This window comes from Bos taurus, chromosome 5 (assembly GCF_002263795.3).
Source record: "Bos taurus isolate L1 Dominette 01449 registration number 42190680 breed Hereford chromosome 5, ARS-UCD2.0, whole genome shotgun sequence".
In the NCBI taxonomy this organism is placed as follows: domain Eukaryota; kingdom Metazoa; phylum Chordata; class Mammalia; order Artiodactyla; family Bovidae; genus Bos; species Bos taurus.
In genome coordinates, this window is record NC_037332.1 from 74,026,612 (window position 1) to 74,039,772 (window position 13,161).

A 13,161-nucleotide genomic window follows, 5' to 3' on the forward strand; every position below is an offset into this window, starting at 1 on the left:
GCTCCTCCTTCTTCGTGCCACTTGGCTCCCGATCGGCAGCATCCTAAGGGAGCTGGTATGGTGCTCCCTCCCTTGAAAGCTACTCTAAAAGGTCACTATTTTCAGTAAGGTGAAGGGGAGGTAAGATGAAGGGAAACTGAACTTTGGTGATGCATAAACATGTTTCAAGACCCACACTCTGAAATACAACTGGGTTTCCCTAAGTAATGTGTGTTGTGTGGGGGGAGGAGAGGGGGACAGAAGAGATGTGGAGATAAGAGAAAGGAAGACAAAACAGGACGAAGCAGTGGAGGCCCAGTGCAGAGGGAATGGAGTTCTGAATAACAGTGGAGAGAGATTCAGGGTGAGGGTAACATCAGTAGGCAACATGAACATCTAAGGAGACGGTGAGTGACTCCTAGGAGCAAGGAATTATTACGTGGAAATAAATAAAGCAGTATAAATGCGGAAAGACGCATCTTACAGAAAGAGGCCAAGATCCAAATGATTCAGGCTTCCAGTCATTATCCAACTAGCCTAATCTGAGCTGTCCTCATTCAACGGGTACAGTGTGAGAGGACAGGCCAAACCTCACTTTTCCTAGTCATACAAGGAATGCCATTCAACTCAAAGAAGAAAAAGGGAGTCAGGATCCAATATATCAGAGAAACATACAAGTCAAGGGAGTCCTCTGTAAACTGAACCGGGGTTCAGTGCTGGGTTCAGGCCCCAAGAAAAACTAGGGCATCATCATGTATGAGAATAAAAAGACCAGGCGAGGCGATAAGCCACTCTAACAAGGGTCATTTTTAAACCCTGGCACATAGGTAAGGAAGCATCAGATTATTTAAAGACTGTGCTGAGCAGTGGGAAAGTGGCTCTGTGATATAAGGTCAGGATAAACTCTCTAACTCAGAGATTTGAACGTGCATGCTTTCTGTGGCCATGGCTGGGCAGGGCAAGTGCAGGTGGAGACCGACAATTCTAAGCAAGATGGAATGCCAGAGTTCAAGTTGATTCAACCCTTACCACTGAGTATCTGATATACATTCAATCCTGAGCTAAGTGCTGGGACACAGAGAATTCACCCCTGACTTGAAAGAAGAGTTCACAGAGAAAACCAGAAGAAACGGCTTGAAATTGTGTAGAGTTTGTTTCAGAATGATTTGTTTCTTCAGATTCTGCCCATCAGACTAAGAATTTATATTACAACTAGGGTATGACCTCTCCCCACTGATGATCTAGTTCTTATAATAGTCCAGGTAACACTGTTTCTGGCAAACTTTCTCCATCAGTCATGGGAATGTCAGTGCCAACACAGTCTTGCACCCATGTTACCCACATTTTTTTATAACCTGTGAAGCTGACTTCAGAGATCATTGCTGATGCTCACAAAAGAAGACTGTGGAACAACTATATTCTTTTGTCACAAATCAAAAGGGAGAGATTGGAAGGGCTAGCACAGGTCATTCCTTCCCCTGAAAGTGAAAAGTCCGTTGCTGTCATCATTGTTAAGTCACACTGGTCTCCCACAATGCATCTGAGTAAAAGCCTACATGAAAAACAACACCTCTAGCCTATCAGGCTAAATTCTAAGAAAAATAGGAAAACAATCCAAAAATGTCTTGAAGTGGCTAAAAAGCAATTTAACTCAGAGTTGATCTGATTTAAAGATTTGCAGTATATTTTAACAGAAATAAATATAAGACATTCCATCTACTTGTTAAATTTTTATACCAATAAATATAGTAAACTTAAAAATTCCTAGAAAATATGTCCAATTCAGGGAAGAGTGGATAGAGATAGAAGGCAGAACATGAACACAAAAAATACAAAGAAACAACAGCAGAGGAAAAAAAGGGTAAAAACAGAGAGGACACCTAAGCAAAAACCAGGGAAAGAGGAAAATAAGAGCAAATGAAAATGGAATTAGTATTGATGGAGGCTGAGTGAATCATGGCTACTGACAGGTTCGACCCTTTGTTTTACAGATAAGCTGTGGCCTAGTGAGGGTGAGTCACTGCTTTGAGTTTACACAGTGACAGACTTATTTTCTTGGGCTCCAAAATCACTGCAGATGGTTGACTGCAGCTATGAAATTAAAAGATGCTTGCTCCTTGGAAGAAAAGTTATGACCAACCTAGACAGCATATTAAAAAGCAGAGACATTACTTTGGCCAACAAAGGTCCGTCTAGTCAAAGCTATGGTTTTTTCCTATAGTCACGTATGGATGTGAGAGAGGGACTATAAAGAAAGCTGAGTGCCAAAGAATTGATGCTTTTGAACTGTGGTGTTGGAGAAGACTCTTGTGAGTCCCTTGGACTACAAGGAGATTCAACCAGTCCATCCTGAATATTGGAATAAAGGAAACCAGTCCTGAATATTCATTGGAAGGACTGATGCTGAAGCTGAAACTCCAATACTTTGGCCACCTGATGCCAAGAACTGACTCACTTGAAAAGACCGTGATGCTGGAAAAGACTGAAAGTGGGAGGAGAAAGGGACGACAGAGGATCAGAAGGCTGGATGGCATCACTGACTCGATGGACATGAGTTTGAGCAAGCTCCAGGAGCTGGTGATAGACAAGAAAGCCTGGCATGCTACAGTCCATGGGGTCACAAAGAGTCAGACATGACTGAGCGACTGAACTGAACTGAACTGAGCTGGACGGTGGCAGGACTAGAAAGGAGGTCAGTGCATAGTAACTACTCAAATTTGGGATGAATTAAGAAAATAAGTGAATGGTCTGAATGTTGGTGGGTCCCTCCCTGGCAAAACTCACGTGGTGAAGTCCTAATCCCCAGTGCAGCTGTGTTAGAAGATAGGGCCTCAGGGTCTCCAAACTGATAGAATGAGCGTCCTTACAGTGGAGAGTTGACCTGCACGAGCACCCAAATTCCTGCTCTTGCTCCCCCACAAGGCATGCACAAAAATGACGTCAAGTAAGCCCACAGGGAGATGGTGGCAGCCTACGAGCCGAGAGGCCTACCTGGTAGGCACCTTGATCTGGGACTTCCCAGTCTCCAGAACAGTGAGACAGAAACTTGTGCTGTTTAAGTCACGGGTCTCTGGTTCTCTGTTACAGCCGACCCAGTGAACTAAGACAACAGAACTGAAGTCCTTTGGCAAGGTATTCAAAAGGAAAGCTTAACTCATTTGTTAAACCTAAAATATAAACATAAACACCCTCCTCCCTCTCACCTTTTCTTTCAGTTGAAGAATGAGAATGGGGCCACTGGTTAGCTTTAAGCAAAAATTCAGGTAACATTCTGAGAGGCAAACTATAAGACACCTACACATAGGAGAAATTAAATAAAATCCGTCAAATAATGGGTGGTCAAAATATGATTCTGTGCTTAGGAAAGTAACATATCCTTTATAGTCTCCAAACTCTGCAAATAACAAATGCTCAAGGTAGGTCTGCGCGCGTGTCTGTTCTGCAGCCAGCACCATAAAGAGGCAGACTGCCATTTTAAGAATCTGGCCAAGCCCCAAGCACCCCTTTCAACTTGCCTACTCTCCAAGCCCCTTCTTATGCCATGGGAGTGTATGACTTGACACTTAAATTTTTACAATATTATTAGCAAAACAAAATAGAATTTTTCATTACCAAGTTTTTAAGAAATTTGCTTAATATATTTCTGTTTGGTGAAATAGTAAAAATACAAGCAAAAAGCTTTACTGCCCAACTTGAACATACATGTAAAAAATTTATTTATTTGATTGATAAATTAGGCTACTTCTTGGTGAAAACAGAATCTTAAGGGTTCAAAGGAAAATAAAAATTAGTGGAGGGAGGGAGGAGGTTTAAGAGGGAGAGAACATGTGTATGCCTGTGACTGATTCATGTTGATGCATGGCAGAAACCATCACAATATTGTAAAGTAATTGTCCTCCAATTAAAAATAATTTAAAATAATAATAAAAATGAAAACACGACAAAAAAGTTACTGGAAAAATTACCAATTACCAAATTACCAATATATAGAAGTAGAAATTCAGCAGTTTTCATTATGCTTTATAGTACTTCCCCAAAATGGTCACTGTCAATCAGCATGGATGAATGAATGGGCTAACTATGTAACACAAAAACAGTAAGAAGAACCCAGAGTTCATACATACAGACAGGACACTTTTAATTAACATTTTAATCATCTCTGTATTTATGAAATGTGCCCAGAAAATGATTAGACCAAGAAAAGGGAGCAAAAAGAGTACTGTTTTCCTTGTAACATGAATTAGGTAAAACCACAGCATACCTTACAGTTGAAAGGCCCATAGAATTTCAAAATAAAACCTCTTTAAATAGATGCCTAGATGGGTCCATCTTGTCTGCTCTGAAAAGAATTTTATAGCCAATATACAATCTGTCTAAAATTTATAAAGTGGGTCATAGTGTAAAAATTCATCTTTACTTCAGAATGTTCAGAATTGATCATATTTTCCCATTAAAAGAAACACACACACACACACACGTACATATTTATAAATGGTGGCTGGGTTTCCAGACCAGACCATGAGAGCCCAGTAATGTAATCAGGGAGGGATGGAGGGGTGGAATGGGGAGAACATAGGAGTCCATGGAACCAGTAATGGACATGAACTACCATACAGCTGAAATAAACAGGAGGACAAGATAGCTAAAACAGCAGCAAATTACAAGTAATGCCAATGTAATTAAATAAGAAATGATGTGTTTTTTTCCAAATCATCTTGCATATTGGTTAGAAGTAGAAGACAAATTTAATCCACTAAGAAAGTGGAGACTTCTATGGAGACTTAGAGGAAGGAGTAGGAGTACTTTCAAGCCTTTTAGTGATGGGTGCAATTTTGGGGGGGGAGGGTGAAACTTTTAAAAATACAACTTCATTTCCAATCTACATTTCCATTTTCCTTGATACAAATGCATTTCTAATCAATCAATCTTAAGGAAGGTAATCTGTTTACTTTGTAAATGGGATAAAAAGATGGAGACAAGGAAAAGGAAACATAGGAAGATTTAGAACAGAATGGGGAAGGGAAAGTAAGTGCTTAAATACTTGCTGAAATGAGAGGAGGGAGAAATCTAAGAGTGTGCTGGCAGTGGGAATAACTAAAGTTTAAACAGTAAAAGAAAAAGAGGTAAAAAGGAGAAAGAAAGACCCAACATACCCGTACTATTTTCAAAGGGGGAAGAATATAGATATTAAGTAAACCCTGTATCAGAGTTCTCAGTACTGCCATCAGAAATGTCACTGACTCAGAACAGTCCAGATGGGTCTAACCAGGTAGCAATCATGGTAACTAACATAAACTGAACATTTATCATATACCAAGAACTGAGAGCTTTCACAGGCTCAAAACAACCTTCTGAGATACATACTGTTTTTGATGTTCTAATTTTATAGATGAAGAGACACAGTAATATACCCGATGTCATTAAGACAGAATGCCAGACAGCCAGGTTTGAAAACTCGTCAATTTGATTCCAAAGCCCGCACCATGAAGCACTACTGCCTCCAGAGTATAACCATCAGAGAGGGACAAATGGCCCTAGTGTATGAGGGAACAGGAAAAACACAAACAGAGTTCTGCACTAACAAGTTCTATAGTTACTAAATGTTCCCTCGTCAATGAAAAAGTAGTAAGTAGAGAGGGCTTCCCAGGTAGTGCGAGTGGCAAGGAGTCCACCCGCCAATGCAGGAGATGTGGGTTCAGTCCCTGGGTCGGGAAGATCCCCTGGAGGAGGGCATGGAAACCCACTCCAGTATTCTTGCCTAGAGGATTCCATTGACAGAGGAGCTGACGGGCTACGGGATGTCAAAGAGTGAGCACACACTCTTTCAATGACTCAGTGCGCACACACACACCCAGGAGGTAGAAAACCTCTGGAATTTACCACCCATGTGACAAATATTTATTGAGCATCATTCACTATTCTAGACACTGGGGAAACAGCAATAAACAAACCTGACAAAAATCTCTATAGGTGAGGAAAGCAGTAAAAGAGATGTTTTTACAATATACTAGAAGCTGGTGAGGGCTGTGGAGAAACAATAAAGTGACTGAAAAAGTACTAAATGCAAAGATAACGTGAGCAAAGATGTGAAGGAGTGAAGCCGTACACATGAGGGTATCTGAAAAGAGCACAATCAGCAGAGGAAAGAAGTACTATTACAGAGTGCCTGGCAAGTCTGAGGAGCAGCGAGAAGCCAGGGTGGCTGGAGTGTGAGGAATGGGAAGAACAGGAGACAGACATCAAAGTGGTACCCAGGAGCCAGTTCAACAGAGCCTTGTAGGGACTCTGCCTTTTCTTCTGAGTGAAACCCATCAGTGGATTTTTGAGCATGATCAGATTTATATTTTCAAAGGTTTAAGTCAGATGGTGTGCTCAGAATAAATTATTTGGAGTCAATGGTGGAAGTGGGGGAGACCAGGTAGGACACTTCTGCAATAAAACAGGCGAGAGAGGATGGGGTACTGAGCCAGGAGAGCCATTGCTGAGCTAGTAAAAAGAGATCAGATTTAGGTGATTTTTGAAAGGCAGAGCCTAAAGGATTTGCTGATTAATAAGACTGGAGTGAGGGAGAAAGAAGAGTCCAAGACAACTTCAAGTTTTTTTCTGGCCCAAGGAACAGAAAGCTGTCATCTGAGAAAGGAAGACTGTAGGTGTTCCCACAGGTATGAGACTCAGCGAAGGCAAGTGGAGACCAGGAGTCCAGCTTGGCCAAGTTAAGTCTGAGGTAATGATGAGGTATGGGAATGTCAAGTAGGCAGGTGGATATAAACTTCCTGGGATGGGTCTTCTTTTAGAACGTGACAAAATTTACTAACACCTGAAACAGTTAATAAGCGGCCAAATGCTGAAGGTAGATACATGTATAAAGGTAGCTGGAAGAAAACAGTATAGAAATGAAAAAAAGGTTCTGGATTGATCATTCTAAATACTGCTTTTATAAAAATAAAAATGTTTTGCAATTATGAAGCAAAGAAGATCATCTTGTCAACACAATTATGCATTGTCAAAGGATTTCAAAAAATTCTTTAAATATTGCATTTAGACTATGTAAGTATGGGAAGAAGAACCAGAAGCAATAATTAACTAGAACCTATTAGAGACTATGTTTGGAATCTGGAATCAGAACTTATAAGATGGATATGTTCCACGTTAATGAATGACTCTTCAAAAGCAATTAGATTATATTCAAAGGAAGCTGCCTTTTTAATATATGCTTTCAAAACTAAGGAAAACTGGGAATAAAAACTGGGACAGTGCATGTCAGTGAAACATCACAGATTTGGAAGATACAGATCTACACAGATAGAGCTCTACAAAAGGACCAGGAGCAGAACAAAGGGTCAAAACAGTACAAACACTGACACAGAACCTGGAACTCATGGCATAAATATAACTTGTGACAATTTTAGAACAAGTTTGGGATTGGCTTGAGTACTACTCAGCAAAAAACTTGCTTCAGTTAGTGCTATGCGGAAGAACAGGGCTGAATTTCAATGTATTTTCACAGATGGAAAAGGAAGAGAAATCAAGAGTACATTATTTGGATTTCAAAGAGAGCAATGATTCATTCTGTGCTTAAAAAAACTAACATTCTTCTCAGCTCAGTGTATTAACTACTAATAGATTCAAAAACCGCTTTTTAAAAAATATCCAGAGATCTTGTACTATTAACAAGGCTAAAGAAGGGGTAGACACAATGATGAGTTAAAATCTGCACTTGCAAAAGAATGGCTGGAAGACAGCTTATGTCTATTTTCTTCAATATGATATTAGTACAATAAATGCTTTCATTTTACAGGAGAAGCTGCAATTACAAGACTGCAAATTAGTAAGACAATTCCTCACACAGCTAGGAAATGAACTTGGAGGAATAGACCTCTCATCCATAAGCACGCGTCTTGGATAACAGGAAGAAAGGGAGAGGATACAAAAAGCACAGAAAAACATGAAGCACTGCAAAAAAGATTTTGTAGAAAACCATGAACAGTATTCAAATGTGACTCGTAGTCATTACAGGAGAGATATGTAATTAGTTGCATGAATGAATTTTTTCTTATCTCTAATAAAGCTGTTTTTCACTCTCATTTCTTAATTTCTTAAGGCAGATTCTTTACCATCTGAGCCCCTAGGGAAGCCCTCATAAAGAATTAAACAAGATAAAACATCAGAGCGCCCTCTGGACCCAGATGATAAATGGTTTTGGCTATCTGTCCTGGTTAACTGAACAGCTAAATCTATGAGATAGCAGCAGCAGCAGATGAAATCACTAAATAAAAGAATCAAGAAAAGTGGTCTAAAGACTTGGTCCAGAGTATGACAACTTTAAAACAGAAGAAATCACCAAAAAGGTAAGAAAAAAAACAACAGAGTATAATGTCCTGGAAGGCAAGTACCCAAGAAAGTGAGTCACAGAGAAGGAAGTAATCAACCATGTTCTGTTCCACAGGTGGGTCAGTTAAGAGGAAGACTCAAGCCTGACCACTGGACTGAGCAGCATGGAAGCTATTGGTAAAACTGACAAAAGTCACTTCAGTAGGATGGTGGCAATAAAAACCTGAGTGGACTTAGAGGGAATGAGGAAAAAATTGGTATGTACAAACAGAGACAACTCTAAGGGAAAATAAATTTATCAGTAGCTGACAAAAGTGAGGCTAAGGGCATTAAAGTGGATGAAAGAACACCTTAACTGTATGTTAACAGAGCTCATCCGGAGAAGGCAGTGGCACCCCACGCCAGTCCTCTTGCCTGGAAAATCCCATGGATGGAGGAGCCTGGTAGGCTGCAGTCCATGGGGTCGCTAAGAGTCGGGCACGACTGAGCGACTTCACTTTCACTTTTCATTTCCATGCACTGGAGAAGGAAATGGCAACCCACTCCAGTGTTCTTGCCTAGAGAATCCCAGGGACAGAGGAGCCTAGTGGGCTGCCCTCTACGGGGTCGCACAGAGTCGGATGCGACTGAGGAGACTTGGCGGCGGCAGCTGCAGCAGAGCTCATCCAGAAAAGAGAGAAAACCTGATGATCCCAGAGAGAGGGGAGAGAACTGCTGGGTCCAGGTCTTCAACAGGCCAGCAGAGATGGGACCCACTAAACAACTGAGGGGTTGGCCTGATAAGGAAGGCAACTGTTTCATGTACAGTAATAGGAGAGAGGACAAGTTCACTGACGTGGATGGGACAAAGTGGGTCGAGTGTGGGGATGGGAAAGCTGATTGCTTCAGCTTTCTCACGTATACTCTGGCAACTAGAAGATCTATAAACTAAAAGAAGGAGTGCTTCAGCAACGGATACAGCATTCTGAGGAGATTGGCCTAAGTGGCACAGTATCAGGGCACCCTTCTCATCTGCCCTCTAGGCTTCTGGAACTCTGAAATCTCTTGTAATCTCCAAATGGCGTAACTTCTCCAAAGGGGAGAACAAAGGAGTCACTGGTCTACGGTGATGCTGAAATCTCACTGGGCAAATGCTGGGAGTTCCTTGATCAGGTCTCAGGCTTGGGTAGGAATTCTCTGTGGTTCTTGACTTTGAATCATCCTTCCCTTTTCACGAAAGGTAGCATGTGTTAGCAGCTGAATAATTTTCTCAGCCTATTTCCTGCCAGAACAATTTTGGGGGTTCAACAGCCTCTTTTGTTCCTTCTCCTTTCAGCTGTAGCTGCAGTGGACCTCCTATGACTCTTGCTGAGATTACAGCAATAGACAAAAGCTACACCCACAAACACCTTCAAGATAAGCCCTTCTCTACCCTCTCTCCTGCCAAAATGGCTAGAAGTCCTAGTGCTTGACTGAGAGGTCTTCTGTGTGACTCTTAAGGCACTACCTCTGGTTTTTCTCAGGTCTTAACAAAAGGTTTTACAGCCATATCCTCCGCTTCATCTTTAGACTACCATTCTCCTGACAGTGCCCTTGAATTGACCTTTGCTAGAAATCTTTGTCTTAATTTTACCATCATTTACTCTGCATAAAGTCCGAAAATTTTCAAAACCATCACGTCCTGGTTCTTTTTTTAACAGTCCTTTCCTCAAATTATTTCTCTCTTCTTACTCTCTACTATAAGTAGCAAGAAGAAAGCAGTGGGCACCTTCAATGTTTTCCTTGAAAATTTACTTAGGGACATCTCCCAGTTCCTTAGGCATGTTTCCACTTTCCACGCAACTACAAACCAGACTGCTGCTAAACTTTCTGCCAGTGCATAACAAGGACTCCCCTTCCTCCACTTTCCTTTCCTTTGAGGCTTCATGGCAATCTCCCCAAGGTCCCCAACTTTAGCAATAACATAGGCACTCTGATCTTTCACCAAAACTCCCCTCAAAGGCCACTGCCCATTCCGAAGTCACTCCCCCACTTTACATTTCCTGTGCAGAAATACCCACTTTGGGTACCAAAATCTACAGCTGTCCATTTCTCTTTAACCAATCATTCTCAAACAACAGCTTAAAACACTACCTTTTATCTTGCAGTTTCCGTGGATCAGGAAGCCAGGTGAGTTGGAGCTGGGTGCCTCTGGTTTGGGGTCTCTCATTCGGTCGCTCTGTCACCGAATCTTAGCAGTGACATCCTATCACATTTGCCACATTCTATTAGTTCAAAGTGAGTCACTAAGTTCAGCCTACACTCAAAGGCAAGAGACTGCGTAAGGGAATGAATACCAAGAGGCAGGAAGCATGGGGACTATCTTAGAGGCTGTGTGTCAGAGATGAGATGGAAAGCACGGTAGCAGGCTGATTAACAGTACTGACTCTGAGACAAAACTATGGCGTTTGACTTTTGCTTCCGTATCACAATGTGAAAAAAGGATCATAAAGTAAGACAAGAGTCGAAAAAGGACCTGACTTCATAAACACGTTGCACCTGGGAATTTCTGTTCCCCTCTCTCTTCCAATCCTAACTGTCTTAAACCACGTTGAGAATTTCCCTGGTATTAGATGTAATCTGCAAGCACCCGGTGCCAGAGAAACATGCAAAAACATGATTTTGACTTTCAATGAGTCCAAGAAACTTATTTTTAATAAATTTAATAAAAACAAACAAGACGACAAAAGGATAAAAAGAAAGATCCAGAATTAATGAAACAGAGCAGAGGGGAATCTACGCACAACAGCACAGGGTGGAGGTTTGTCCCCCCCCTACCCAACCCCCTGCCCTAATTTTGGCATCTGCTTTTAAATTGTAATGCCAGTCTTAATCAAAAAATACCATACCACCTTTTCTCTAATTGGCAGATAAAAGTACAAAATAAACAGAAGAAATAAATCATTAAGAATGATTTAGATGCTTTTATTTAGATGTCAGTTTATATGAGGAACACAGCATTCAGCAGTAACACTGGGGAGTGACATCATTCCCATTTTACAGATGAGACACAAGAGCATGAAGATCGTGTGACGTGTTCTAATGACACAGCAGCAATAACAACTGAGCAAGAGCAGAACTGCTGCCAGCATGTGATATGACAGACAATGAAGCTACAATTGATTAGTTTTGATTTTCATGGATACAGTGATCTGGCTGAGACGGCCGGTATTTAAGTGTTCATTTCACAGTCAGGAAAAGTAACTGACACTTATTTTAAGTAATGAAAGTCAGGTTTTGATCACTTAACCTCTAAATTAATGGTCCAAATCCAAATAAGCAAATAAAACACCATATGAGCTAACATGCAAATAAGATAGCATAGACCCTACAGATATGAATTAAGTTGGACACTGTACTACACAGATAGTTCATTATACTAAGAATATCTAATTAACCTTTCAATTAATGTATGTGGAGTGTCTATTCTATGCAGGTCTTATATTACAGATACTCTATGTTATCTCATTCAATATTATTAATAATAAAGGACGCTGAAAAAGTGTTTGCGAAGAGGAGCCACAAGCTTACCTTCAGAGAAGGAATAAGAATGCAGTGTTTGGAACCAGCTCAGAAATTTTATTAAAAACTGCACATATTTCCAGAACCAAAATGAGGAAAGGGGGCACTACAACTCCTCAAATGTAATTTCTTCATTGCAAAAAGAAGTGAAAGAAAATGCGTCTTGGGAGTTACAGGCTCCACTTCCCTCCCCTCCCCATTCCCAAGCCAGTATGTGTGTTTTCCCACATTGATTTTCTACCCCTTCAAGTATACAATTAAAATCTTTAAAAAATGAATGTTTGCTTAAATGGTTTCAACGTTTTATTCCCTAATTTATACATTTTACAACAACAAAATTCCATATTATGGTTTGAAAAGTGATAAAGGATACTTGCTTGAGATTAAATGCCACATTTACGACAAACAGCATTGAAACATACATACTAAGATAGGCAACTTTCTTATATAACTGGAAGCACTTCTCTCTCAGCATTAGAGCATCCGGCCATCATCTCTATCTAAACATGTTATTCTCACTTCCAAACCCTGATCCTAAGGCCTTTTACTTCATACCTGTACAACCCTATAGTTGCTACCCAGCAAGTACCCAATAGTAATTGATCTTCCTGCTTCTAGTCCCTCTCCAAACTATTCTATCCACAGAATCTTAACAGCAAAGCACTCCTTTGAGAAGGTTAAATATTGCTATACTAAAAAATTTCAGAATTTCTTTTTCTATAGAATAGTGATCTACTATTCAAGTTCTGCCAGGTTATCCATCAAGCCATTTCTTCTATTCCTGTCTCTCCAGTAATACTGGACCCTTCACTATTCCCCAAACTTCCTTTCCTCCTTTCTTTTCACTACACAATGTCCGGCCAGTGCCTACTCTACATAGGCGCAAAGGACACACCAGTGCCTTCATGGAGTTTAAATTCTGGCTGGAAGAGAAAAGCAATAAACAAACAGACACAGCGAGTCAGATAGTGGTAGGTGCCTGGGAGAAAAACAAAGACCAGGAAAGGGAATGGGAGATGTTGGACAAGGGAGTAGGGAATTACTATTTATCTAGGATGCTCCTGATAAGGTAACCACTGAGTAGAGATTTCATATAAATAAGAAGTCAAGCAGATACCTGCAGAAAGAGCAAGCCAGTGAGCAAAACCTAAGGCCCGGCGGCAACGGTGTTGTTTGAAATGTTCAAAGAATAGGCAGGAGTACAGAAAAACAGGGGGTCAAAGATAGCCAAGGGAACAAGTCATACAGGGCCTTACAGACCAGTGCAGGGCACTTGACTTTCATGCTGAGTGAGATACGAAGCTTCTGGAG

At 40.8% G+C, this 13,161-nt stretch overlaps 1 protein-coding gene across 30 annotated transcripts in view; it reads right to left on the reverse strand.

Moving 5' to 3' along the window:
- The window catches only part of RBFOX2 (RNA binding fox-1 homolog 2), a 293,230-nt gene that overhangs the window by 130,840 nt on the left and 149,229 nt on the right, over window positions 1-13,161 (reverse strand). The gene's annotated exons all lie outside the window — the stretch shown is intronic.